This window comes from Megachile rotundata, chromosome 11 (assembly GCF_050947335.1).
Source record: "Megachile rotundata isolate GNS110a chromosome 11, iyMegRotu1, whole genome shotgun sequence".
In the NCBI taxonomy this organism is placed as follows: domain Eukaryota; kingdom Metazoa; phylum Arthropoda; class Insecta; order Hymenoptera; family Megachilidae; genus Megachile; species Megachile rotundata.
This window is the reverse complement of record NC_134993.1, coordinates 2,213,399-2,241,002: the sequence shown is the minus strand read 5'-3', so window position 1 is coordinate 2,241,002 and position 27,604 is coordinate 2,213,399.

Sequence of the window (27,604 nt, the reverse complement as noted above, 5' to 3'; positions counted from 1 at the left end):
ATTGTAGGATTGTGTCTGTGTGATTGTGTGATTGTGATTGTGTGATTGTGTGATTGTGTGATAGTGATTGTGTGATCGTGATTGTGTGATCGTGATTGTGTGATCGTGTTTGTGTGATGGTGATTGTGTGATGGTGATTGTGTGATCGTGATTGTGAGATTGTGATTGTGTGATCGTGACTGTGTGATCGTGATTGTGTGATCGTGACTGCGTGATTGTGATTGTGTGATCGTGATTGTGTGATCGTGATAGTGCGATCGTGATTGTGTGATCGTGATTGTGTGGTCGAGATTGTGTGATGGTGATTGTGCGATCGTCATTGTGTGGCCTTGATTGTGTGATGGTGATTGTGTGATCGTGATTGTGTGATCGTGATCGTGTGATCGCGACTGTGTGTTTGTGATTGTGTGATCGTGATTGTGTGATCGTGATCGTGTGATCGTGATTGTGTGTTTGTGATTGTCTGATTGTGATTGTGATTGTGTGACTGTGTGATTGTAATTGTGTGATTGTGATTGTGTGATTGTGATTGTGTGATCGTGATTGTGTGATCGTGATCGTGTGATCGTGATTGTGTGTTTGAGATTGTCTGATTGTGATTGTGATTGTGTGACTGTGTGATTGTAATTGTGTGATTGTGATTGTGTGACTGTGATTGTGTGATCGTGATAGTCTGATCGTGACTGTGTGATCGTGATTGTGATTGTGATTGTGTGATTGTGATTGTGTGACTGTGATTGTGCGATCGTGATAGTGTGATCGTGATTGTGTGATCGTGATTGTGTGATCGTGATTGTGTGATGGTGATTGTGTGATCGTGATTGTGTGATTGTGATTGTGTGATCGTGACTGTATGATCGTGATTGTGTGATCGTGATTGTGTGATCGTGATCGAGTGATCGCGACTGTGTGTTTGTTATTGTGTGAACGTGATTGTGTGATCGTGATTGTGTGATCGTGATTGTGTGGTCGAGATTGTGTGATGGTGATTGTGTGATCGTCATTGTGTGGCCTTGATTGTGGGATTGTGATTGTGTGATCGTGATCGTGTGATCGTGATCGTGTGATCGCGACTGTGTGTTTGTGATTGTGTGATCGTGATTGTGTGATCGTGATCGTGTGATCGTGATTGTGTGTTTGTGATTGTCTGATTGTGATTGTGATTGTGTGACTGTGTGATTGTAATTGTGTGATTGTGATTGTGTGACTGTGATTGTGTGATCGTGATAGTCTGATCGTGATTGTGTGATCGTGATTGTGTGATGGTGATTGTGTGATGGTGATTGTGTGATCGTGATTGTGTGATTGTGATTGTGTGATAGCGATTGTGTGATAGCGATTGTGTGATCGTGATTGTGTGATCGTGATTGTGTGATCGTGATCGTGTGATCGTGATCGTGTGATCGTGACTGTGTGATCGTGATTGTGATTGTGATTGTGTGATTGTGATTGTGTGACTGTGATTGTGTGATCGTGTTTGTGTAATTGTGATTGTGTGATTGTGATTGTGTGACTGTGATTGTGTGATTGTGATTGTGTGATTGTGATTGTGTGATTGTGATTGTGTGATGGTGATTGTGTGATCGTCATTGTGTGGCCTTGATTGTGTGATGGTGATTGTGTGATCGTGATTGTGTGATAACGATTGTGTGATTGTGATTGTGTGATCGTGATCGTGTGATCGTGATTGTGTGATCGTGACTGTGTGATCGTGATTGTGATTGTGATTGTGTGATTGTGATTGTGTGATTGTGATTGTGTGACTGTGATTGTGTGATCGTGATAGTGTGATCGTGATTGCGTGATCGTGATTGTGTGATCGTGATTGTGTGATGGTGAGTGTGTGATGGTGATTGTGTGATCGTGATTGTGTGATTGTGATTGTGTGATTGTGATTGTGTGATTGTGATTGTGTGATCGTGATCGTGTGATCGTGACTGTGCGATCGTGATTGTGTGATCGTGATTGTGGGATTGTGACTGTGTGACTGCGTGATTGTGATTGTGTGATCGTGATTGTGTGATTGTGATTGTGTGATTGTGATTGTGTGATCGTGATTGTGGGATTGTGACTGTGTGATTGTGTGATTGTGATTGTGTGATTGTGTGATTGTGTGATAGTGATTGTGTGATCGTGATTGTGTGATCGTGATTGTGTGATCGTGTTTGTGTAATTGTGATTGTGTGATTGTGATTGTGTGATTGTGATTGTGTGACTGTGATTGTGTGATTGTGATTGTGTGATCGTGATCGTGTGATCGTGAGTGTGCGATCGTGATTGTGTGATCGTGATTGTGGGATTGTGACTGTGTGATTGTGTGATTGTGATTGTGTGACTGTGATTGTGTGATTGTGATTGTGGGATTGTGATTGTGTGATTGTGTGATTGTGATTGTGATTGTGATTGTGATTGTGATTGTGATAGTGTGACTGCGTGATTGTGATTGTGTGATCGTGATTGTGTGATTGTGATTGTGTGATTGTGATTGTGTGATCGTGATTGTGTGATTGTGACTGTGTGATTGTGTGATTGTGTGATTGTGTGATAGTGATTGTGTGATCGTGATTGTGTGATCGTGATTGAGTGATCGTGTTTGTGTAATTGTGATTGTGTTATTGTGATTGTGTGACTGTGATTGTGTGACTGTGATTGTGTGATTGTGATTGTGTGATTGTGATTGTGTGATTGTGATTGTGTGACTGTGATTGTGTGATTGTGATTATGGGATTGTGATTGTGTGATTGTGTGATTGTGATTGTGTGATCGAGATCGTGATTGTGATTGAGTGATAGTGATTGTGTGATTGTGATTGTGTGATTGTGATTGTGTGATTGTGATTGTGTGATTGTGATTGTGTGATTGTGATTGTGTGATTGTGATTGTGTGATTGTGATTGTGTGATTGTGATTGTGTGATGGTGATTGTGTGATCGTCCTTGTGTGGCCTTGATTGTGTGATGGTGATTGTGTGATGGTGATTGTGTGATCGTGATTGTGTGATCGTGATTGTGGGATTGTGATTGTGATTGTGATTGTGTGATTTTGATTGTGTGATTGTGATTGTGTGATTGTGATTGTGTGATTGTAATTGTGTGATTGTGATAGTGTGATTGTGATTGTGAGATTGTGATTGTGTGATCGTGACTGTGTGATCGTGATTGTGGTTGTGATTGTGTGATTGTGATTGTGTGACTGTGATTGTGTGATCGTGATTGTGTGATCGTGATTGTGTGATCGTGATTGTGTGTTTGTGATTGTGTGATCGTGATTGTGTGATCGTGATTGTGTGATCGTGATTGTGTGATCGTGATCGTGTGATCGTGATTGTGTGTTTGTGATTGTCTGATTGTGATTGTGATTGTGTGACTGTGTGATTGTAATTGTGTGATTGTGATTGTGTGACTGTGATTGTGTGATCGTGATAGTCTGATCGTGATTGTGTGATCGTGATTGTGTGATCGTGATTGTGTGATGGTGATTGTGTGATGGTGATTGTGTGATCGTGATTGTGTGATTGTGATTGTGTGATAGCGATTGTGTGATAGCGATTGTGTGATCGTGATTGTGTGATCGTGATTGTGTGATCGTGATCGTGTGATCGTGATCGTGTGATCGTGACTGTGTGATCGTGATTGTGATTGTGATTGTGTGATTGTGATTGTGTGACTGTGATTGTGTGATCGTGATAGTGTGATCGTGATTGTGTGATCGTGATTGTGTGATCGTAATTGTGTGATCGTAATAGTGTGATCGTGATTGTGTGATCGTGATTGTGTGATGGTGATTGTGTGATGGTGATTGTGTGATCGTGATTGTGAGATTGTGATTGTGTGATCGTGACTGTGTGATCGTGATTGTGTGATCGTGACTGCGTGATTGTGATTGTGTGATCGTGATTGTGTGATTGTGATTGTGTGATTGTGATTGTGTGATCGTGATTGTGGGATTGTGACTGTGTGATTGTGTGATTGTGATTGTGTGATTGTGTGATTGTGTGATAGTGATTGTGTGATCGTGATTGTGTGATCGTGATTGTGTGATGGTGATTGTGTGATGGTGATTGTGTGATTGTGATTGTGTGACTGTGATTGTGTGACTGTGATTGTGTGATTGTGATTGTGTGATTGTGATTGTGTGATTGTGATTGTGTGACTGTGATTGTGTGATTGTGATTGTGGGATTGTGATTGTGTGATTGTGTGATTGTGATTGTGTGATCGAGATCGTGATTGTGATTGAGTGATAGTGATTGTGTGATTGTGATTGTGTGATTGTGATTGTGTGATTGTGATTGTGTGATTGTGATTGTGTGATTGTGATTGTGTGATTGTGATTGTGTGATTGTGATTGTGTGATTGTGATTGTGTGATTGTGATTGTGTGATTGTGATTGTGTGATTGTGATTGTGTGATTGTGATTGTGTGATGGTGATTGTGTGATCGTCCTTGTGTGGCCTTGATTGTGTGATGGTGATTGTGTGATGGTGATTGTGTGATCGTGATTGTGTGATCGTGATTGTGGGATTGTGATTGTGATTGTGATTGTGTGATTGTGATTGTGTGATTGTGATTGTGTGATTGTGATTGTGTGATTGTAATTGTGTGATTGTGATAGTGTGATTGTGATTGTGAGATTGTGATTGTGTGATTGTGATTGTATGATTGTGATTGTGTGATTGTGACAGTGTGATTGTGATTGTGTGATTGTGATTGTGTGATCGTGATTGTGTGATCGTGATTGTGTGATGGTGATTGTGTGATGGTGATTGTGGGATGGTGATTGTGTGATCGTGATTGTGTGATAACGATTGTGTGATTGTGATTGTGTGATCGTGATCGTGTGATCGTGATGGTGTGATCGTGACTGTGTGATCGTGATTGTGGTTGTGATTGTGTGATTGTGATTGTGTGACTGTGATTGTGTGATCGTGATAGTGTGATCGTGATTGTGTGATCGTGATTGTGTGATGGTGATTGTGTGATGGTGATTGTGTGATCGTGATTGTGTGATTGTGATTGTGTGATTGTGATTGTGTGATGGTGATTGTGTGATCGTCATTGTGTGGCCTTGATTGTGTGATGGTGATTGTGTGATCGTGATTGTGTGAAAACGATTGTGTGATTGTGATTGTGTGATCGTGATCGTGTGATCGTGATTGTGTGATCGTGACTGTGTGATCGTGATTGTGATTGTGATTGTGTGATTGTGATTGTGTGACTGTGATTGTGTGACCGTGATAGTGTGATCGTGATTGTGTGATCGTGATTGTGTGATCGTGATTGTGCGATGGTGAGTGTGTGATGGTGATTGTGTGATCGTGATTGTGTGATTGTGATTGTGTGATTGTGATTGTGTGATTGTGATTGTGTGATCGTGATCGTGTGATCGTGACTGCGCGATCGTGATTGTGTGATCGTGATTGTGGGATTGTGACTGTGTGACTGCGTGATTGTGATTGTGTGATCGTGATTGTGTGATTGTGATTGTGTGATTGTGATTGTGTGATCGTGATTGTGGGATTGTGACTGTGTGATTGTGTGATTGTGATTGTGTGATTGTGTGATTGTGATTGTGTGATCGTGATTGTGTGATCGTGATTGTGTGATCGTGTTTGTGTAATTGTGATTGTGCGATTGTGATTGTGTGACTGTGATTGTGTGATTGTGATTGTGTGATTGTGATTGTGTGATTGTGATTGTGTGATCGTGATCGTGTGATCGTGACTGTGCGATCGTGATTGTGTGATCGTGATTGTGGGATTGTGACTGTGTGATTGTGTGATTGTGATTGTGTGACTGTGATTGTGTGATTGTGATTGTGGGATTGTGATTGTGTGATTGTGTGATTGTGATTGTGATTGTGATTGTGATTGTGATAGTCTGACTGCGTGATTGTGATTGTGTGATCGTGATTGTGTGATTGTGATTGTGTGATTGTGATTGTGTGATCGTGATTGTGTGATTGTGACTGTGTGATTGTGTGATTGTGTGATTGTGTGATCGTGATTGTGTGATCGTGATTGTGTGATCGTGATTGTGTGATCGTGTTTGTGTAATTGTGATTGTGTGATTGTGATTGTGTGATTGTGATTGTGTGATTGTGATTGTGTGATCGTGATTGTGTGATCGTGATTGTGTGATCGTGATCGAGTGATCGGGACTGTGTGTTTGTGATTGTGTGAACGTGATTGTGTGATCGTGATTGTGTGATCGTGATTGTGTGGTCGAGATTGTGTGATGGTGATTGTGTAACCGTCATTGTGTGGCTTTGATTGTGTGAACGTGATTGTGTGATCGTGATTGTGTGATCGTGATTGTGTGGTCGAGATTGTGTGATGGTGATTGTGTGATCGTCATTGTGTGGCGTTGATTGTGTGATTGTGATTGTGTGATCGTGATCGTGTGATCGTGATCGTGTGATCGTGATCGTGTGATCGTGATCGTGTGAGCGTGATCGTGTGATCGCGACTGTGTGTTGGTGATTGTGTGATTGTGATTGAGTGATCGTGATTGTGTGATCGTGATTGTGTGATTGTGATTGTGTGATCGTGATTGTGTGATGGTGATTGTGTGATCGTCATTGTGTGACCTTGATTGTGTGATTGTGGTTGTGTGATTTTGATTGTGTGATGTGATTGTGTGATTGTGATTGTGTGATCGTGATTGTGTCATCGTGATTGTGTGATCGCGACTGTGTGATCGTGATTGTGTGATCGTGATTGTGTGATCGTGATTGTGTGATCGTGATTGTGTGATCGTGATTGTGTGACTGTGTGATTGTGATTGTGTGATTGTGATTGTGTGATTGTGATTGTGTGATTGTGATTGTGTGATTGTGATTGTGTGATTGTGATTGTGTGATTGTGATTGTGTGATTGTGATTGTGTGATTGTGATTGTGTGATTGTGATTGTGTGATTGTGATTGTGTGATTGTGATTGTGTGATTGTGATTGCGTGATTGTGATTGTGTGATCGTGATTGTGTGATCGTGATTGTGTGATCGTGATTGTGTTATCGTGATTGTGTGATCGTGATAGTGTGATCGTGATTGTGTGATTGTGTGATTGTCTGATTGTGTTATTGTGATTGTGTGATTGCGATTGTGATATTGTGATTGTGTGATTGTGGTTGTTTGATCTTGACTGTGTGATCGTGATTGTGTGATCGTGATCGAGTGATCGCGACTGTGTGTTTGTGATTGTGTGAACGTGATTGTGTGATCGTGATTGTGTGATCGTGATTGTGTGGTCGTGATTGTGTGATGGGGATGGTGTGATCGTCATTGTGTGACCTTGATTGTGTGACTGTGATTGTGTGATCGTGATCGTGTGATCGTGGTCGTGTGATCGCGACTGTGTGTTTGTGATTGTGTGATTGTGATTGTGTGATAGTGATTGTGTGATCGTGATTGTGTGATTGTGATTGTGTGATCGTGATTGTGTGATCGTGATTGTGTGATGGTGATTGTGTGATCGTGATTGTGTGCTCGTGATTGTGTGATTGTGATTGTGTGATTGTTATTGTGTGATCGTGATCGTGTGATCGTGACTGTGTGATCGTGATTGTGTGATCGTGATTGTGGGATTGTGACAGTGTGATTGTGTGATTGTGATTGTGTGATTGTGATTGTGTGATTGTGATTGTGTGATCGTGATTGTGTGATCGTGATTGTGGGATTGTGACTGTGTGATTGTGTGATTGTGGGATTGTGATTGTGGGATTGTGATTGTGGGATTGTGATTGTGTGATTGTGATTGTGTGATTGTGATTGTGTGATTGTGATTGTGTGATTGTGATTGTGTGATTGTGATTGTGTGATTGTGATTGTGTGATTGTGTGATTGTGATTGTATGATTGTGATTGTGTGACTGTGATTGTGTGATTGTGATTGCGCGATTGTGATTGCGTGATCGCGATTGTGTGATCGTGATTGTGTGATCGTGATTGTGTGATGGTGATTGTGTGATGGTGATTGTGGGATGGTGATTGTGTGATCGTGATTGTGTGATAACGATTGTGTGATTGTGATTGTGTGATCGTGATTGTGTGATCGTGATTGTGTGATCGTGATTGTGTGATCGTGATTGTGTGATCGTGATTGTGTGATCGTGATTGTGTGATCGTGATTGTGATTGTGATTGTGATTGTGATTGTGATTGTGATTGTGATTGTGATTGTGATTGTGATTGTGATTGTGATTGTGATTGTGATTGTGATTGTGATTGTGATTGTGATTGTGATTGTGTGACTGTGTGATTGTGATTGTGTGATCATGATTGTGATTGTGATTGTGATTGTGATTGTTATTGTGATTGTGATTGTGTGACTGTGTGATTGTGATATTGTGATCGTGATTGTGCGATCGCGATTGTGTGATCGTGATTGTGTGGTCGTGATTGTGTGATGGTGATGGTGTGATCGTCATTGTGTGACCTTCATTGTGTGATTGTGATTGTGTGATCGTGATTGTGTGATCGTGATTGTGTGATCGTGATTGTGTGATCATGATCGTGTGATCGTGATTGTGTGATCGTGATTGTGTGATCGTGATCGTGTGATCGTGATCGTGTGATCGTGACTGTGTGATCGTGATTGTGATTGTGATTGTGTGATTGTGATTGTGTGACTGTGATTGTGTGATCGTGATAGTGTGATCGTGATTGTGTGATCGTGATTGTGTGATCGTGATTGTGTGATGGTGAGTGTGTGATCGTGATTGTGTGATCGTGATTGTGTGATTGTGATTGTGTGATTGTGATTGTGTGATTGTGATTGTGTGATTGTGATTGTGTGATTGTGATTGTGTGATTGTGATTGTGTGATTGTGATTGTGTGATTGTGATTGTGTGATTGTGATTGTGTGATTGTGATTGTGTGATTGTGATTGTGTGATTGTGATTGTGTGATTGTGATTGTGTGATTGTGATTGTGTGATTGTGATTGTGTGATTGTGATTGTGTGATTGCGATTGTGTGATTGTGATTGTGAGATTGTGGTTGTGTGATTGTGATTGTGTGATTGTGATTGTGTGATTGTGATTGTGTGATTGTGATTGTGTGATTGTGATTGTGTGATTGTGATTGTGTGATTGTGATTGAGTGATTGTGATTGTGTGATTGTGATTGTGTGATTGTGATTGTGTGATTGTGATTGTGTGATTGTGATTGTGTGATTGTGATTGTGTGATTGTGATAGTGTGATTGTGATTGTGTGATGGTGATTGTGTGATCGTCATTGTGTGGCCTTGATTGTGTGATGGTGATTGTGTGATCGTGATTGTGTGATAACGATTGTGTGATTGTGATTGTGTGATCGTGATCGTGTGATCGTGATTGTGTGATCGTGACTGTGTGATCGTGATTGTGATTGTGTGACTGTGATTGTGTGATCGTGATAGTGTGATCGTGATTGTGTGATCGTGATTGTGTGATCGTGATTGTGTGATGGTGATTGTGTGATCGTGATTGTGTGATTGTGATTGTGTGATCGTGACTGTGTGATCGTGATTGTGTGATCGTGATCGTGTGATCGCGACTGTGTGTTTGTGATTGTGTGAACGTGATTGTGTGATCGTGATTGTGTGAGCGTGATTGTGTGATCGTGATTGTGTGGTCGTGATTGTGTGATGGTGATTGTGTGATCGTCATTCTGTGACCTTGATTGTGTGATTGTGATTGTGTGATGGTGATTGTGTGATCGTGATTGTGTGATCGTGATTGTGTGATCGTGATTGTGTGATGGTGATTGTGTGATCGTGATTGTGTGATCGTGATTATGTGATCGTGATTGTGTGATCGTGATTGTGTGATTGTGATTGTGTGATCGTGACTGTGTGATCGTGATTGTGTGATCGTGATCGAGTGATCGCGACTGTGTGTTTGTTATTGTGTGAACGTGATTGTGTGATCGTGATTGTGTGATCGTGATTGTGTGGTCGAGATTGTGTGATGGTGATTGTGTGATCGTCATTGTGTGGCCTTGATTGTGGGATTGTGATTGTGTGATCGTGATCGTGTGATCGTGATCGTGTGATCGCGACTGTGTGTTTGTGATTGTGTGATCGTGATTGTGTGATCGTGATTGTGTGATCGTGATTGTGTGATCGTGATTGTGTGTTTGTGATTGTCTGATTGTGATTGTGATTGTGTGACTGTGTGATTGTGATTTTGTGATAGTGATTGTGTGATCGTGATTGTGTGATCGTGATTGTGTGACCGTGATTGTGTGATCGTGATAGTGTGATCGTGATTGTGTGATCGTGATTGTGTGATCGTGGTTGTGTGATCGTGATTGTGTGATCGTGATTGTGTGATTGTGATTGTGTGATTGTGGTTGTGTGGTTGGGAGTGTGTGATCGTGATTGTGTGACTGTGATTGTGTGATCGTGATTGTGTGATCGTGATTGTGTGATCGTGTTTGTGTGATCGTGATTGTGTGATCGTGATTGTGTGATCGTGATTGTGTGATCGTGATTGTGTGATCGTGATTGTGTGATCGTGATTGTGTGATCGTGATTGTGTGATCGTGATTGTGTGATCGTGATTGTGTGATGTGATTGTGTGATTGTGATTGTGATTGTGATTGTGATTGTGATTCTGATTGTGATTGACATTGTGATTGTGATTGTGATTGTGATTGTGATTGTGATTGTCATTGTGATTGTGATTGTGATTGTGATTGTGATTGTGATTGTGATTGTGATTGTGATTGTGATTGTGATTGTGATTGTGATTGTGATTGTGATTGTGATTGTGATTGTGATTGTGATTGTGATTGTGATTGTGATTGTGATTGCGATTGTGATTGTGATTATGATTGTGTGAATGTGTGATTATGATTCTGTGATCGTGATTGTGATTGTGATTGTGATTGTGATTGTGTGACTGTGTGATTGTGATATTGTGATCGTGACTGTGTGATCGTGATTGTGCGATCGTGATTGTGTGATAGCGATTGTGTGATAGCGATTGTGTGATCGTGGTTGTGTGATCGTGATTGTGTGATCGTGATTGTGTGATCGTGATTGTGTGATCGTGATTGTGTGATTGTGATTGTGTGATCATGATCGTGTGATCGTGATCGTGTGGTCGTGACTGTGTGATCGTGATTGTGATTGTGATTGTGATTGTGTGATTGTGATTGTGTGACTGTGATTGTGTGATTGTGATTGCGTGATTGTGATTGCGTGATCGCGATTGTGTGATCGTGATTGTGTGATCGTGATTGTGTGATGGTGATTGTGTGATGGTGATTGTGGGATGGTGATTGTGTGATCGTGATTGTGTGATAACGATTGTGTGATTGTGATTGTGTGATCGTGATTGTGTGATCGTGATTGTGTGATCGTGATTGTGATTGTGATTGTGATTGTGATTGTGATTGTGATTGTGATTGTGATTGTGATTGTGATTGTGATTGTGATTGTGATTGTGATTGTGATTGTGATTGTGATTGTGATTGTGATTGTGATTGTGATTGTGATTGTGATTGTGATTGTGATTGTGATTGTGATTGTGATTGTGATTGCGATTGTGATTGTGATTGTGATTGTGTGACTGTGTGATTGTGATTCTGTGATCGTGATTGTGATTGTGATTGTGATTGTGATTGTGTGACTGTGTGATTATGATATTGTGATCGTGATTGTGTGATCGTGATTGTGCGATCGTGATTGTGTGATAGCGATTGTGTGATAGCGATTGTGTGATAGCGATTGTGTGATAGCGATTGTGTGATCGTGGTTGTGTGATCGTGATTGTGTGATCGTGATTGTGTGATCGTGATTGTGTGATCATGATCGTGTGATCGTGATTGTGTGATCGTGATTGTGTGATCGTGATCGTGTGATCGTGATCGTGTGATCGTGACTGTGTGATCGTGATTGTGATTGTGATTGTGTGATTGTGATTGTGTGACTGTGATTGTGTGATCGTGATAGTGTGATCGTGATTGTGTGATCGTGATTGTGTGATCGTGATTGTGTGATGGTGAGTGTGTGATGGTGATTGTGTGATCGTGATTGTGTGATTGTGATTGTGTGATTGTGATTGTGTGATTGTGATTGTGTGATCGTGATCGTGTGATCGTGACTGTGCGATCGTGATTGTGTGATCGTGATTGTGGGATTGTGACTGTGTGACTGCGTGATTGTGATTGTGTGATCGTGATTGTGTGATTGTGATTGTGTGATTGTGATTGTGTGATCGTGATTGTGGGATTGTGACTGTGTGATTGTGTGATTGTGATTGTGTGATTGTGTGATTGTGTGATAGTGATTGTGTGATCGTGATTGTGTGATCGTGATTGTGTGATCGTGTTTGTGTAATTCTGATTGTGTGATTGTGATTGTGTGACTGTGATTGTGTGATTGTGATTGTGTGATTGTGATTGTGTGATTGTGATTGTGTGATTGTGATTGTGTGATTGTGATTGTGTGATGGTGATTGTGTGATCGTCATTGTGTGGCCTTGATTGTGTGATGGTGATTGTGTGATCGTGATTGTGTGATAACGATTGTGTGATTGTGATTGTGTGATCGTGATCGTGTGATCGTGATTGTGTGATCGTGACTGTGTGATCGTGATTGTGATTGTGATTGTGTGATTGTGATTGTGTGACTGTGATTGTGTGATCGTGATAGTGTGGTCGTGATTGTGTGATGGTGATTGTGTGATCGTGATTGTGTGATCGTGATTATGTGATCGTGATTGTGTGATCGTGATTGTGTGATTGTGATTGTGTGATCGTGACTGTGTGATCGTGATTGTGTGATCGTGATCGAGTGATCGCGACTGTGTGTTTGTTATTGTGTGAACGTGATTGTGTGATCGTGATTGTGTGATCGTGATTGTGTGGTCGAGATTGTGTGATGGTGATTGTGTGATCGTCATTGTGTGGCCTTGATTGTGGGATTGTGATTGTGTGATCGTGATCGTGTGATCGTGATCGTGTGATCGTGATCGTGTGATCGTGATCGTGTGATCGCGACTGTGTGTTTGTGATTGTGTGATCGTGATTGTGTGATCGTGATTGTGTGATCGTGATTGTGTGTTTGTGATTGTCTGATTGTGATTGTGATTGTGTGATTGTGTGATTGTGATTGTGTGATTGTGATTGTGGGATCGTGATCGTGTGATCGTGACTGTGCGATCGTGATTGTGTGATCGTGATTGTGGGATTGTGACTGTGTGACTGCGTGATTGTGTTTGTGTGATCGTGATGGTGTGATTGTGATTGTGTGATTGTGATTGTGTGACTGTGATTGTGTGATTGTGATTGTGGGATTGTGATTGTGTAATTGTGTGATTGTGATTGTGTTATCGAGATCGTGATTGTGATTGTGTGATTGTGATTGTGTGATTGTGATTGTGTGATTGTGATTGTGTGATTGTGTGATTGTGATTGTGTGATTGTGATTGTGTGATTGTGATTGTGTGATTGTGATTGTGTGATTGTGATTGTGTGATTGTGATTGTGTGATTGTGATTGTGTGATTGTGATTATGTGATTGTGATTGTGTGATTGTGATTGTGTGATTGTGATTGTGTGATTGCGACTGTGTGATTGTGATTGTGAGATTGTGGTTGTGTGATTGTGATTGTGTGATTGTGATTGTGTGATTGTGATTGTGTGATTGTGATTGTGTGATTGTGATTGTGTGATTGTGATTGTGTGATTGTGATTGAGTGATTGTGATTGTGTGATTGTGATTGTGTGATTGTGATTGTGTGATTGTGATTGTGTGATTGTGATTGTGTGATTGTGATTGTGGGATTGTGATTGTGTAATTGTGTGATTGTGATTGTGTGATCGAGATCGTGATTGTGATTGTGTGATTGTGATTGTGTGATTGTGATTGTGTGATTGTGATTGTGTGATTGTGATTGTGTGATTGTGTGATTGTGATTGTGTGATTGTGATTGTGTGATTGTGATTGTGTGATTGTGATTGTGTGATTGTGATTGTGTGATTGTGATTATGTGATTGTGATTGTGTGATTGTGATTGTGTGATTGTGATTGTGTGATTGCGATTGTGTGATTGTGATTGTGAGATTGTGGTTGTGTGATTGTGATTGTGTGATTGTGATTGTGTGATTGTGATTGTGTGATTGTGATTGTGTGATTGTGATTGTGTGATTGTGATTGTGTGATTGTGATTGAGTGGTTGTGATTGTGTGATTGTGATTGTGTGATTGTGATTGTGTGATTGTGATTGTGTGATTGTGATTGTGTGATTGTGATTGTGTGATTGTGATTGTGTGATTGTGATTGTGTGATGGTGATTGTGTGATCGTCATTGTGTGGCCTTGATTGTGTGATGGTGATTGTGTGATCGTGATTGTGTGATAACGATTGTGTGATTGTGATTGTGTGATCGTGATCGTGTGATCGTGATTGTGTGATCGTGACTGTGTGATCGTGATTGTGATTGTGATTGTGTGATTGTGATTGTGTGACTGTGATTGTGTGATCGTGATAGTGTGATCGTGCTTGTGTGATCGTCATTGTGTGTCCTTGATTGTGTGATTGTGGTTCTGTGATTTTGATTGTGTGATTGTGATTGTGTGATTGTGATTGTGTGATCGTGACTGTGTGATCGTGATTGTGTGATCGTGATAGAGTGGTCGGGACTGTGTGTTTGTGATTGTGTGAACGTGATTGTGTGATCGTGATTGTGTGATCGTGATTGTGTGGTCGAGATTGTGTGATGGTGATTGTGATGATCGTCATTGTGTGGCGTTGATTGTGTGATTGTGATTGTGTGATCGTGATCGTGTGATCGTGATCGTGTGATCGTGATCGTGTGATCGTGATCGTGTGATCGCAACTGTGTGTTTGTGATTGTGTGATTGTGATTGAGTGATCGTGATTGTGTGATCGTGATTGTGTGATCGTGATTGTGTGATCGTGATTGTGTGATCGTGATTGTGTGATCGTGATTGTGTGATCGTGATTGTGTGATCGTGATTGTGTGATCGTGATTGTGTGATCGTGATTGTGTGATCGTGATTGTGTGATCGTGATTGTGTGATCGTGATTGTGTGATCGTGATTGTGTGATGTGATTGTGTGATTGTGATTGTGATTGTGATTGTGATTGTGATTCTGATTGTGATTGAGATTGTGATTGTGATTGTGATTGTGATTGTGATTGTGATTGTCATTGTGATTGTGATTGTGATTGTGATTGTGATTGTGATTGTGATTGTGATTGTGATTGTGATTGTGATTGTGATTGTGATTGTGATTGTGATTGTGATTGTGATTGTGATTGTGATTGTGATTGTGATTGTGATTGTGATTGTGATTGCGATTGTGATTGTGATTGTGATTGTGTGAGTGTGTGATTATGATTCTGTGATCGTGATTGTGATTGTGATTGTGATTGTGATTGTGTGACTGTGTGATTGGGATATTGTGATCGTGATTGTGTGATCGTGATTGTGCGATCGTGATTGTGTGATAGCGATTGTGTGATAGCGATTGTGTGATCGTGGTTGTGTGATCGTGATTGTGTGATCGTGATTGTGTGATCGTGATTGTGTGATCGTGATTGTGTGATCGTGATTGTGTGATTGTGATTGTGTGATCATGATCGTGTGATCGTGATCGTGTGGTCGTGACTGTGTGATCGTGATTGTGATTGTGATTGTGATTGTGTGATTGTGATTGTGTGACTGTGATTGTGTGATCGTGATAGTGTGATCGTGATTGTGTGATCGTGATTGTGTGATCGTGATTGTGTGATGGTGAGTGTGTGATGGTGATTGTGTGATCGTGATTGTGTGATTGTGATTGTGTGATTGTGATTGTGTGATTGTGATTGTGTGATCGTGATCGTGTGATCGTGACTGTGCGATCGTGATTGTGTGATCGTGATTGTGGGATTGTGACTGTGTGACTGCGTGATTGTGATTGTGTGATCGTGATTGTGTGATCGTGATTGTGTGATTGTGATTGTGTGATTGTGATTGTGTGATCGTGATTGTGGGATTGTGACTGTGTGATTGTGTGATTGTGATTGTGTGATTGTGTGATTGTGTGATAGTGATTGTGTGATCGTGATTGTGTGATCGTGATTGTGTGATCGTGTTTGTGTAATTCTGATTGTGTGATTGTGATTGTGTGACTGTGATTGTGTGATTGTGATTGTGTGATTGTAATTGTGTGATTGTGATTGTGTGATTGTGATTGTGTGATTGTGATTGTGTGATGGTGATTGTGTGATCGTCATTGTGTGGCCTTGATTGTGTGATGGTGATTGTGTGATCGTGATTGTGTGATAACGATTGTGTGATTGTGATTGTGTGATCGTGATCGTGTAATCGTGATTGTGTGATCGTGACTGTGTGATCGTGATTGTGATTGTGATTGTGTGATTGTGATTGTGTGACTGTGATTGTGTGATCGTGATAGTGTGGTCGTGATTGTGTGATGGTGATTGTGTGATCGTGATTGTGTGATCGTGATTATGTGATCGTGATTGTGTGATCGTGATTGTGTGATTGTGATTGTGTGATCGTGACTGTGTGATCGTGATTGTGTGATCGTGATCGAGTGATCGCGACTGTGTGTTTGTTATTGTGTGAACGTGATTGTGTGATCGTGATTGTGTGATCGTGATTGTGTGGTCGAGATTGTGTGATGGTGATTGTGTGATCGTCATTGTGTGGCCTTGATTGTGGGATTGTGATTGTGTGATCGTGATCGTGTGATCGTGATCGTGTGATCGTGATCGTGTGATCGCGACTGTGTGTTTGTGATTGTGTGATCGTGATTGTGTGATCGTGATTGTGTGATCGTGATTGTGTGATCGTGATTGTGTGTTTGTGATTGTCTGATTGTGATTGTGATTGTGTGATTGTGTGATTGTGATTGTGTGATTGTGATTGTGTGATCGTGATCGTGTGATCGTGACTGTGCGATCGTGATTGTGTGATCGTGATTGTGGGATTGTGACTGTGTGACTGCGTGATTGTGTTTGTGTGATCGTGATGGTGTGATTGTGATTGTGTGATTGTGATTGTGTGACTGTGATTGTGTGATTTTGATTGTGGGATTGTGATTGTGTAATTGTGTGATTGTGATTGTGTGATCGAGATCGTGATTGTGATTGTGTGATTGTGATTGTGTGATTGTGATTGTGTGATTGTGATTGTGTGATTGTGATTGTGTGATTGTGTGATTGTGATTGTGTGATTGTGATTGTGTGATTGTGATTGTGTGATTGTGATTGTGTGATTGTGATTGTGTGATTGTGATTGTGTGATTGTGATTATGTGATTGTGATTGTGTGATTGTGATTGTGTGATTGTGATTGTGTGATTGCGATTGTGTGATTGTGATTGTGAGATTGTGGTTGTGTGATTGTGATTGTGTGATTGTGATTGTGTGATTGTGATTGTGTGATTGTGATTGTGTGATTGTGATTGTGTGATTGTGATTGTGTGATTGTGATTGAGTGATTGTGATTGTGTGATTGTGATTGTGTGATTGTGATTGTGTGATTGTGATTGTGTGATTGTGATTGTGTGATTGTGATTGTGTGATTGTGATTGTGTGATTGTGATAGTGTGATTGTGATTGTGTGATTGTGATTGTGTGATGGTGATTGTGTGATCGTCATTGTGTGGCCTTGATTGTGTGATGGTGATTGTGTGATCGTGATTGTGTGATAACGATTGTGTGATTGTGATTGTGTGATCGTGATCGTGTGATCGTGATTGTGTGATCGTGACTGTGTGATCGTGATTGTGATTGTGATTGTGTGATTGTGATTGTGTGACTGTGATTGTGTGATCGTGATAGTGTGATCGTGCTTGTGTGATCGTCATTGTGTGTCCTTGATTGTGTGATTGTGGTTGTGTGATTTTGATTGTGTGATTGTGATTGTGTGATTGTGATTGTGTGATCGTGACTGTGTGATCGTGATTGTGTGATCGTGATAGAGTGGTCGGGACTGTGTGTTTGTGATTGTGTGAACGTGATTGTGTGATCGTGATTGTGTGATCGTGATTGTGTGGTCGAGATTGTGTGATGGTGATTGTGATGATCGTCATTGTGTGGCGTTGATTGTGTGATTGTGATTGTGTGATCGTGATCGTGTGATCGTGATCGTGTGATCGTGATCGTGTGATCGTGATCGTGTGATCGTGATCGTGTGATCGCAACTGTGTGTTTGTGATTGTGTGATTGTGATTGAGTGATCGTGATTGTGTGATCGTGATTGTGTGATCGTGATTGTGTGATTGTGATTGTGTGATCGTGATTGTGTGATCGTGATTGTGTGATCGTGATTGTGTGATGGTGATTGTGTGATGGTGATTGTGGGATGGTGATTGTGTGATCGTGATTGTGTGATAACGATTGTGTGATTGTGATTGTGTGATCGTGATTGTGTGATCGTGATTGTGTGATCGTGATTGTGCGATCGTGATTGTGTGATCGTGATTGTGGGATTGTGACTGTGTGATTGTGTGATTGTGATTGTGTGACTGTGATTGTGTGATTGTGATTGTGGGATTGTGATTGTGTGATTGTGTGATTGTGATTGTGATTGTGATTGTGATAGTGTGACTGCGTGATTGTGATTGTGTGATCGTGAGTGTGTGATTGTGATTGTGTGATTGTGATTGTGTGATCGTGATTGTGGGATTGTGACTGTGTGATTGTGTGATTGTGTGATTGTGTGATAGTGATTGTGTGATCGTGATTGTGTGATCGTGATTGTGTGATCGTGTTTGTGTAATTGTGATTGTGTGATTGTGATTGTGTGACTGTGATTGTGTGACTGTGATTGTGTGATTGTGATTGTGTGATTGTGATTGTGTGATTGTGATTGTGTGACTGTGATTGTGTGATTGTGATTGTGGGATTGTGATTGTGTGATTGTGTGATTGTGATTGTGTGATCGAGATCGTGATTGTGATTGTGTGATTGTGATTGTGTGATTGTGATTGTGTGATTGTGATTGTGTGATTGTGATTGTGTGATTGTGATTGTGTGATTGTGATTGTGTGATTGTGATTGTGTGATTGTGATTGTGTGATTGTGATTGTGTGATTGTGATTGTGTGATTGTGATTGTGTGATTGTGATTGTGTGATTGTGATTGTGTGATTGTGATTGTGTGATTGTGATTGTGTGATTGTGATTGTGTGATTGTGATTGTGTGATTGTGATTGTGTGATTGTGATTGTGTGATTGTGATTGTGTGATTGTGATTGTGTGATTGTGATTGTGTGATTGTGATTGTGTGATTGTGATTGTGTGATTGTGATTGTGTGATTGTGATTGTGTGATTGTGATTGTGTGATTGTGATTGTGTGATTGTGATTGTGTGATTGTGATTGTGTGATTGTGATTGTGTGATGGTGATTGTGTGATCGTCATTGTGTGGCCTTGATTGTGTGATGGTGATTGTGTGATCGTGATTGTGTGATAACGATTGTGTGATTGTGATTGTGTGATCGTGATCGTGTGATCGTGATTGTGTGATCGTGACTGTGTGATCGTGATTGTGATTGTGATTGTGTGATTGTGATTGTGTGACTGTGATTGTGTGATCGTGATAGTGTGATCGTGCTTGTGTGATCGTCATTGTGTGTCCTTGATTGTGTGATTGTGGTTGTGTGATTTTGATTGTGTGATTGTGATTGTGTGATTGTGATTGTGTGATCGTGACTGTGTGATCGTGATTGTGTGATCGTGATAGAGTGGTCGGGACTGTGTGTTTGTGATTGTGTGAACGTGATTGTGTGATCGTGATTGTGTGATCGTGATTGTGTGGTCGAGATTGTGTGATGGTGATTGTGATGATCGTCATTGTGTGGCGTTGATTGTGTGATTGTGATTGTGTGATCGTGATCGTGTGATCGTGATCGTGTGATCGTGATCGTGTGATCGTGATCGTGTGATCGTGATCGTGTGATCGTGATCGTGTGATCGCAACTGTGTGTTTGTGATTGTGTGATTGTGATTGAGTGATTGTGATTGAGTGATCGTGATTGTGTGATCGTGATTGTGTGATCGTGATTGTGTGATTGTTATTGTGTGATCGCGATCGTGTGATCGTGACTGTGTGATCGTGATTATGTGATCGTGATTGTGGGATTGTGACAGTGTGATTGTGTGATTGTGATTGTGTGATTGTGATTGTGTGATCGTGATTGTGTGATCGTGATTGTGGGATTGTGACTGTGTGATTGTGTGATTGTGGGATTGTGATTGTGGGATTGTGATTGTGTGATTGTGATTGTGTGATTGTGATTGTGTGATTGTGATTGTGTGATTGTGATTGTGTGATTGTGCTTGTGTGATTGTGATTGTGTGATTGTGATTGTGTGATTGTGATTGTGAGATTGTGATTGTGTGATTGTGATTGCATGATTGTGATTGTGTCATTGTGATTGTGTGATTGTGATTGCGTGATTGTGATTGTGTGATCGTGATTGTGTGATCGCGATTGTGTGATCGTGATTGTGTTATCGTGATTGTGTGATCGTGATAGTGTGATCGTGATTGTGTGATTGTGTGATTGTCTGATTGTGTTACTGTGATTGTGTGATTGCGATTGTGATATTGTGATTGTGTGATTGTGATTGTGTGATCTTGACTGTGTGATCGTGATTGTGTGATCGTGATCGAGTGATCGCGACTGTGTGTTTGTGATTGTGTGAACGTGATTGTGTGATCGTGATTGTGTGATCGTGATTGTGTGGTCGTGATTGTGTGATGGTGATGGTGTGATCGTCATTGTGTGACCTTGATTGTGTGATTGTGATTGTGTGATCGTGATCGTGTGATCGTGGTCGTGTGATCGCGACTGTGTGTTTGTGATTGTGTGATTGTGATTGTGTGATAGTGATTGTGTGATCGTGATTGTGTGATTGTGATTGTGTGATCGTGATTGTGTGATGGTGATTGTGTGATCGTGATTGTGTGCTCGTGATTGTGTGATTGTGATTGTGTGATTGTTATTGTGTGATCGTGATCGTGTGATCGTGATTGTGTGATCGTGATTGTGGGATTGTGACAGTGTGATTGTGTGATTGTGATTGTGTGACTGTGATTGTGTGATCGTGATTGTGTGATCGTGATTGTGTGATCGTGATTGTGTGATCGTGATTGTGTGATCGTGATTGTGTGATCGTGATTGTGTGATTGTGATTGTGTGATGGTGATTGTGTGATCGTCATTGTGTGGCCTTGATTGTGTGATGGTGATTGTGTGATCGTGATTGTGTGATAACGATTGTGTGATTGTGATTGTGTGATCGTGATCGTGTGATCGTGATTGTGTGATCGTGATTGTGTGATCGTGCTCGTGTGATCGCGACTGTGTGTTTGTGATTGTGTGAACGTGATTGTGTGATCGTGATTGTGTGATCGTAATTGTGTGATCGTGATTGTGTGATCGTGATTGTGTGATGGTGATTGTGTGATCGTCATTGTGTGACCTTGATTGTGTGATTGTGATTGTGTGATCGTGATTGTGTGATTGTGGTTGTGTGATCGTGACTGCGTGATCGTGGTTGTGTGATCGTGATCGTGTGATCGCGACTGTGTGTTTGTGATTGTGTGAACGTGATTGTGTGATCGTGATTGTGTGAGCGTGATTGTGTGATCGTGATTGTGTGGTCGTGATTGTGTGATGGTGATTGTGTGATCGTGATTGTGTGATCGTGATTATGTGATCGTGATTGTGTGATCGTGATTGTGTGATTGTGATTGTGTGATCGTGACTGTGTGATCGTGATTGTGTGATCGTGATCGAGTGATCGCGACTGTGTGTTTGTTATTGTGTGAACGTGATTGTGTGATCGTGATTGTGTGATCGTGATTGTGTGGTCGAGATTGTGTGATGGTGATTGTGTGATCGTCATTGTGTGGCCTTGATTGTGGGATTGTGATTGTGTGATCGTGATCGTGTGATCGTGATCGTGTGATCGTGATCGTGTGATCGCGACTGTGTGTTTGTGATTGTGTGATCGTGATTGTGTGATCGTGATTGTGTGATCGTGATTGTGTGTTTGTGATTGTCTGATTGTGATTGTGATTGTGTGATTGTGTGATTGTGATTGTGTGATTGTGATTGTGTGATCGTGATCGTGTGATCGTGACTGTGCGATCGTGATTGTGTGATCGTGATTGTGGGATTGTGACTGTGTGACTGCGTGATTGTGATTGTGTGATCGTGATTGTGTGATTGTGATTGTGTGATTGTGATTGTGTGACTGTGATTGTGTGATTGTGATTGTGGGATTGTGATTGTGTAATTGTGTGATTGTGATTGTGTGATCGAGATCGTGATTGTGATTGTGTGATTGTGATTGTGTGATTGTGATTGTGTGATTGTGATTGTGTGATTGTGATTGTGTGATTGTGATTGTGTGATTGTGATTGTGTGATTGTGATTGTGTGATTGTGATTGTGTGATTGTGATTGTGTGATTGTGATTGTGTGATTGTGATTGTGTGATTGTGATTGTGTGATTGTGATTGTGTGATTGTGATTGTGTGATCGTGATTGTGTGATCGTGTTTGTGTGATCGTGATTGTGTGATCGTGATTGTGTGATCGTGATTGTGTGATCGTGATTGTGTGATCGTGATTGTGTGATCGTGATTGTGTGATCGTGATTGTGTGATCGTGATTGTGTGATCGTGATTGTGTGATCGTGATTGTGTGATCGTGATTGTGTGATGTGATTGTGTGATTGTGATTGTGATTGTGATTGTGATTGTGATTGTGATTGTGATTGTGATTGAGATTGTGATTGTGATTGTGATTGTGATTGTGATTGTCATTGTGATTGTGATTGTGATTGTGATTGTGATTGTGATTGTGATTGTGATTGTGATTGTGATTGTGATTGTAATTGTGATTGTGATTGTGATTGTGATTGTGATTGTGATTGTGATTGTGATTGTGATTGTGATTGTGATTGTGATTGTGATTGTGATTGTGATTGTGATTGTGATTGTGATTGTGATTGTGATTGTGATTGCGATTGTGATTGTGATTGTGATTGTGTGAGTGTGTGATTATGATTCTGTGATCGTGATTGTGATTGTGATTGTGATTGTGATTGTGTGACTGTGTTATTGTGATATTGTGATCGTGATTGTGTGATCGTGATTGTGCGATCGTGATTGTGTGATCGTGATTGTGTGATGGTGAGTGTGTGATGGTGATTGTGTGATCGTGATTGTGTGATTTTGATTGTGTGATTGTGATTGTGTGATTGTGATTGTGTGATCGTGATTGTGGGATTGTGACTGTGTGATTGTGTGATTGTGATTGTGTGACTGTGATTGTGTGATTGTGATTGTGGGATTGTGATTGTGTGATTGTGTGATTGTGATTGTGATTGTGTGATTGTGATTGTGTGACTGTGATTGTGTGACTGTGATTGTGTGACTGTGATTGTGTGATTGTGATTGTGTGATTGTGATTGTGTGATTGTGATTGTGTGATCGTGATCGTGTGATCGTGACTGTGCGATCGTGATTGTGTGATCGTGATTGTGGGATTGTGACTGTGTGATTGTGTGATTGTGATTGTGTGACTGTGATTGTGTGATTGTGATTGTGGGATTGTGATTGTGTGATTGTGTGATTTTGATTGTGATTGTGATTGTGATAGTGTGACTGCGTGATTGTGATTGTGTGATCGTGATTGTGTGATTGTGATTGTGTGATTGTGATTGTGTGATCGTGATTGTGGGATTGTGACTGTGTGATTGTGTGATTGTGTGATTGTGTGATAGTGATTGTGTGATCGTGATTGTGTGATCGTGATTGTGTGATCGTGTTTGTGTAATTGTGATTGTGGGATTGTGATTGTGTGACTGTGATTGTGTGACTGTGATTGTGTGATTGTGATTGTGTGATTGTGATTGTGTGATTGTGATTGTGTGACTGTGATTGTGTGATTGTGATTGTGGGATTGTGATTGTGTGATTGTGTGATTGTGATTGTGTGATCGAGATCGTGATTGTGATTGTGTGATTGTGATTGTGTGATTGTGATTGTGTGATTGTGATTGTGTGATTGTGATTGTGTGATTGTGATTGTGTGATTGTGATTGTGTGATTGTGATTGTGTGATTGTGATTGTGTGATTGTGATTGTGTGATTGTGATTGTGTGATTGTGATTGTGTGATTGTGATTGTGTGATTGTGATTGTGTGATTGTGATTGTGTGATTGTGATTGTGTGATTGTGATTGTGTGATTGTGATTGTGTGATTGTGATTGTGTGATTGTGATTGTGTGATTGTGATTGTGTGATTGTGATTGTGTGATTGTGATTGTGTGATTGTGATTGTGTGATTGTGATTGTGTGATTGTGATTGTGTGATTGTGATTGTGTGATTGTGATTGTGTGATTGTGATTGTGTGATTGTGATTGTGTGATCGTGATTGTGTGATCGTGATTGTGTGATGTGATTGTGTGATTGTGATTGTGATTGTGATTGTGATTGTGATCGTGATTGTGATTGTGATTGTGATTGTGATTGTGATTGTGATTGTGATTGTGATTGTGATTGTGATTGTGATTGTGATTGTGATTGTGATTGTGATTGTGATTGTGATTGTGATTGTGATTGTGATTGTGATTGTGATTGTGATTGCGATTGTGATTGTGATTGTGATTGTGATTGTGTGACTGTGTGATTGTGATTCTGTGATCGTGATTGTGATTGTGATTGTGATTGTGATTGTGATTGTGTGACTGTGTGATTGTGATATTGTGATCGTGATTGTGTGATCGTGATTGTGCGATCGTGATTGTGTGATAGCGATTGTGTGATAGCGATTGTGTGATAGCGATTGTGTGATAGCGATTGTGTGATCGTGGTTGTGTGATCGTGATTGTGTGATCGTGATTGTGTGATCGTGATTGTGTGATCATGATCGTGTGATCGTGATTGTGTGATCGTGATTGTGTGATCGTGATCGTGTGATCGTGATCGTGTGATCGTGACTGTGTGATCGTGATTGTGATTGTGATTGTGTGATTGTGATTGTGTGACTGTGATTGTGTGATCGTGATAGTGTGATCGTGATTGTGTGATCGTGATTGTGTGATCGTGATTGTGTGATGGTGAGTGTGTGATGGTGATTGTGTGATCGTGATTGTGTGATTGTGATTGTGTGATTGTGATTGTGTGATTGTGATTGTGTGATCGTGATCGTGTGATCGTGACTGTGCGATCGTGATTGTGTGATCGTGATTGTGGGATTGTGACTGTGTGACTGCGTGATTGTGATTGTGTGATCGTGATTGTGTGATTGTGATTGTTTGATTGTGATTGTGTGATCGTGATTGTGGGATTGTGACTGTGTGATTGTGTGATTGTGTGATTGTGTGATAGTGATTGTGTGATCGTGATTGTGTGATCGTGATTGTGTGATCGTGTTTGTGTAATTGTGATTGTGTGATTGTGATTGTGTGACTGTGATTGTGTGATTGTGATTGTGTGATTGTGATTGTGTGATTGTGATTGTGTGATTGTGATTGTGTGATTGTGATTGTGTGATGGTGATTGTGTGATCGTCATTGTGTGGCCTTGATTGTGTGATGGTGATTGTGTGATCGTGATTGTGTGATAACGATTGTGTGATTGTGATTGTGTGATCGTGATCGTGTGATCGTGATTGTGTGATCGTGACTGTGTGATCGTGATTGTGATTGTGATTGTGATTGTGTGATTGTGATTGTGTGACTGTGATTGTGTGATCGTGATAGTGTGATCGTGATTGTGTGATCGTGATTGTGTGATCGTGATTGTGTGATTGTGGTTGTGTGATCGTGACTGCGTGATCGTGATTGTGTGATCGTGATCGTGTGATCGCGACTGTGTGTTTGTGATTGTGTGAACGTGATTGTGTGATCGTGATTGTGTGAGCGTGATTGTGTGGTCGTGATTGTGTGGTCGTGATTGTGTGATGGTGATTGTGTGATCGTGATTGTGTGATCGTGATTATGTGATCGTGATTGTGTGATCGTGATTGTGTGATCGTGATTGTGGGATTGTGATTGTGTGATCGTGATCGTGTGATCGTGATCGAGTGATCGCGACTGTGTGTTTGTTATTGTGTGAACGTGATTGTGTGATCGTGATTGTGTGATCGTGATTGTGTGGTCGAGATTGTGTGATGGTGATTGTGTGATCGTCATTGTGTGGCCTTGATTGTGGGATTGTGATTGTGTGATCGTGATCGTGTGATCGCGACTGTGTGTTTGTGATTGTGTGATCGTGATTGTGTGATCGTGATTGTGTGATCGTGATTGTGTGTTTGTGATTGTCTGATTGTGATTGTGATTGTGTGACTGTGTGATTGTGATTTTGTGATAGTGATTGTGTGATCGTGATTGTGTGATCGTGATTGTGTGACCGTGATTGTGTGATCGTGATAGTGTGATCGTAATTGTGTGATCGTGATTGTGTGATCGTGATTGTGTGATCGTGATTGTGTGATCGTGATTGTGTGATCGTGATTGTGTGATCGTGATTGTGTGATTGTGATTGTGTGATTGTGATTGTGTGGTTGGGAGTGTGTGATCGTGATTGTGTGACTGTGATTGTGTGATCGTGATTGTGTGATCGTGATTGTGTGATCGTGTTTGTGTGATCGTGATTGTGTGATCGTGATTGTGTGATCGTGATTGTGCGATCGTGATTGTGCGATCGTGATTGTGTGATCGTGATTGTGTGATCGTGATTGTGTGATCGTGATTGTGTGATCGTGATTGTGTGATGTGATTGTGTGATTGTGATTGTGATTGTGATTGTGATTGTGATTGTGATTGTGATTGTGATTGAGATTGTGATTGTGATTGTGATTGTGATTGTGATTGTCATTGTGATTGTGATTGTGATTGTGATTGTGATTGTGATTGTGATTGTGATTGTGATTGTGATTGTGATTGTGATTGTGATTGTGATTGTGATTGTGATTGTGATTGTGATTGTGATTGTGATTGTGATTGTGATTGTGATTGTGATTGTGATTGTGATTGTGATTGCGATTGCGATTGTGATTGTGATTGTGATTGTGTGAGTGTGTGATTATGATTCTGTGATCGTGATTGTGATTGTGATTGTGATTGTGATTGTGTGACTGTGTTATTGTGATATTGTGATCGTGATTGTGTGATCGTGATTGTGCGATCGTGATTGTGTGATAGCGATTGTGTGATAGCGATTGTGTGATCGTGGTTGTGTGATCGTGATTGTGTGATCGTGATTGTGTGATCGTGATTGTGTGTTCGTGATTGTGTGATTGTGATTGTGTGATCATGATCGTGTGATCGTGATCGTGTGGTCGTGACTGTGTGATCGTGATTGTGATTGTGATTGTGATTGTGTGATTGTGATTGTGTGACTGTGATTGTGTGATCGTGATAGTGTGATCGTGATTGTGTGATCGTGATTGTGTGATCGTGATTGTGTGATGGTGAGTGTGTGATGGTGATTGTGTGATCGTGATTGTGTGATTGTGATTGTGTGATTGTGATTGTGTGATTGTGATGGTGTGATCGTGATCGTGTGATCGTGACTGTGCGATCGTGATTGTGTGATCGTGATTGTGGGATTGTGA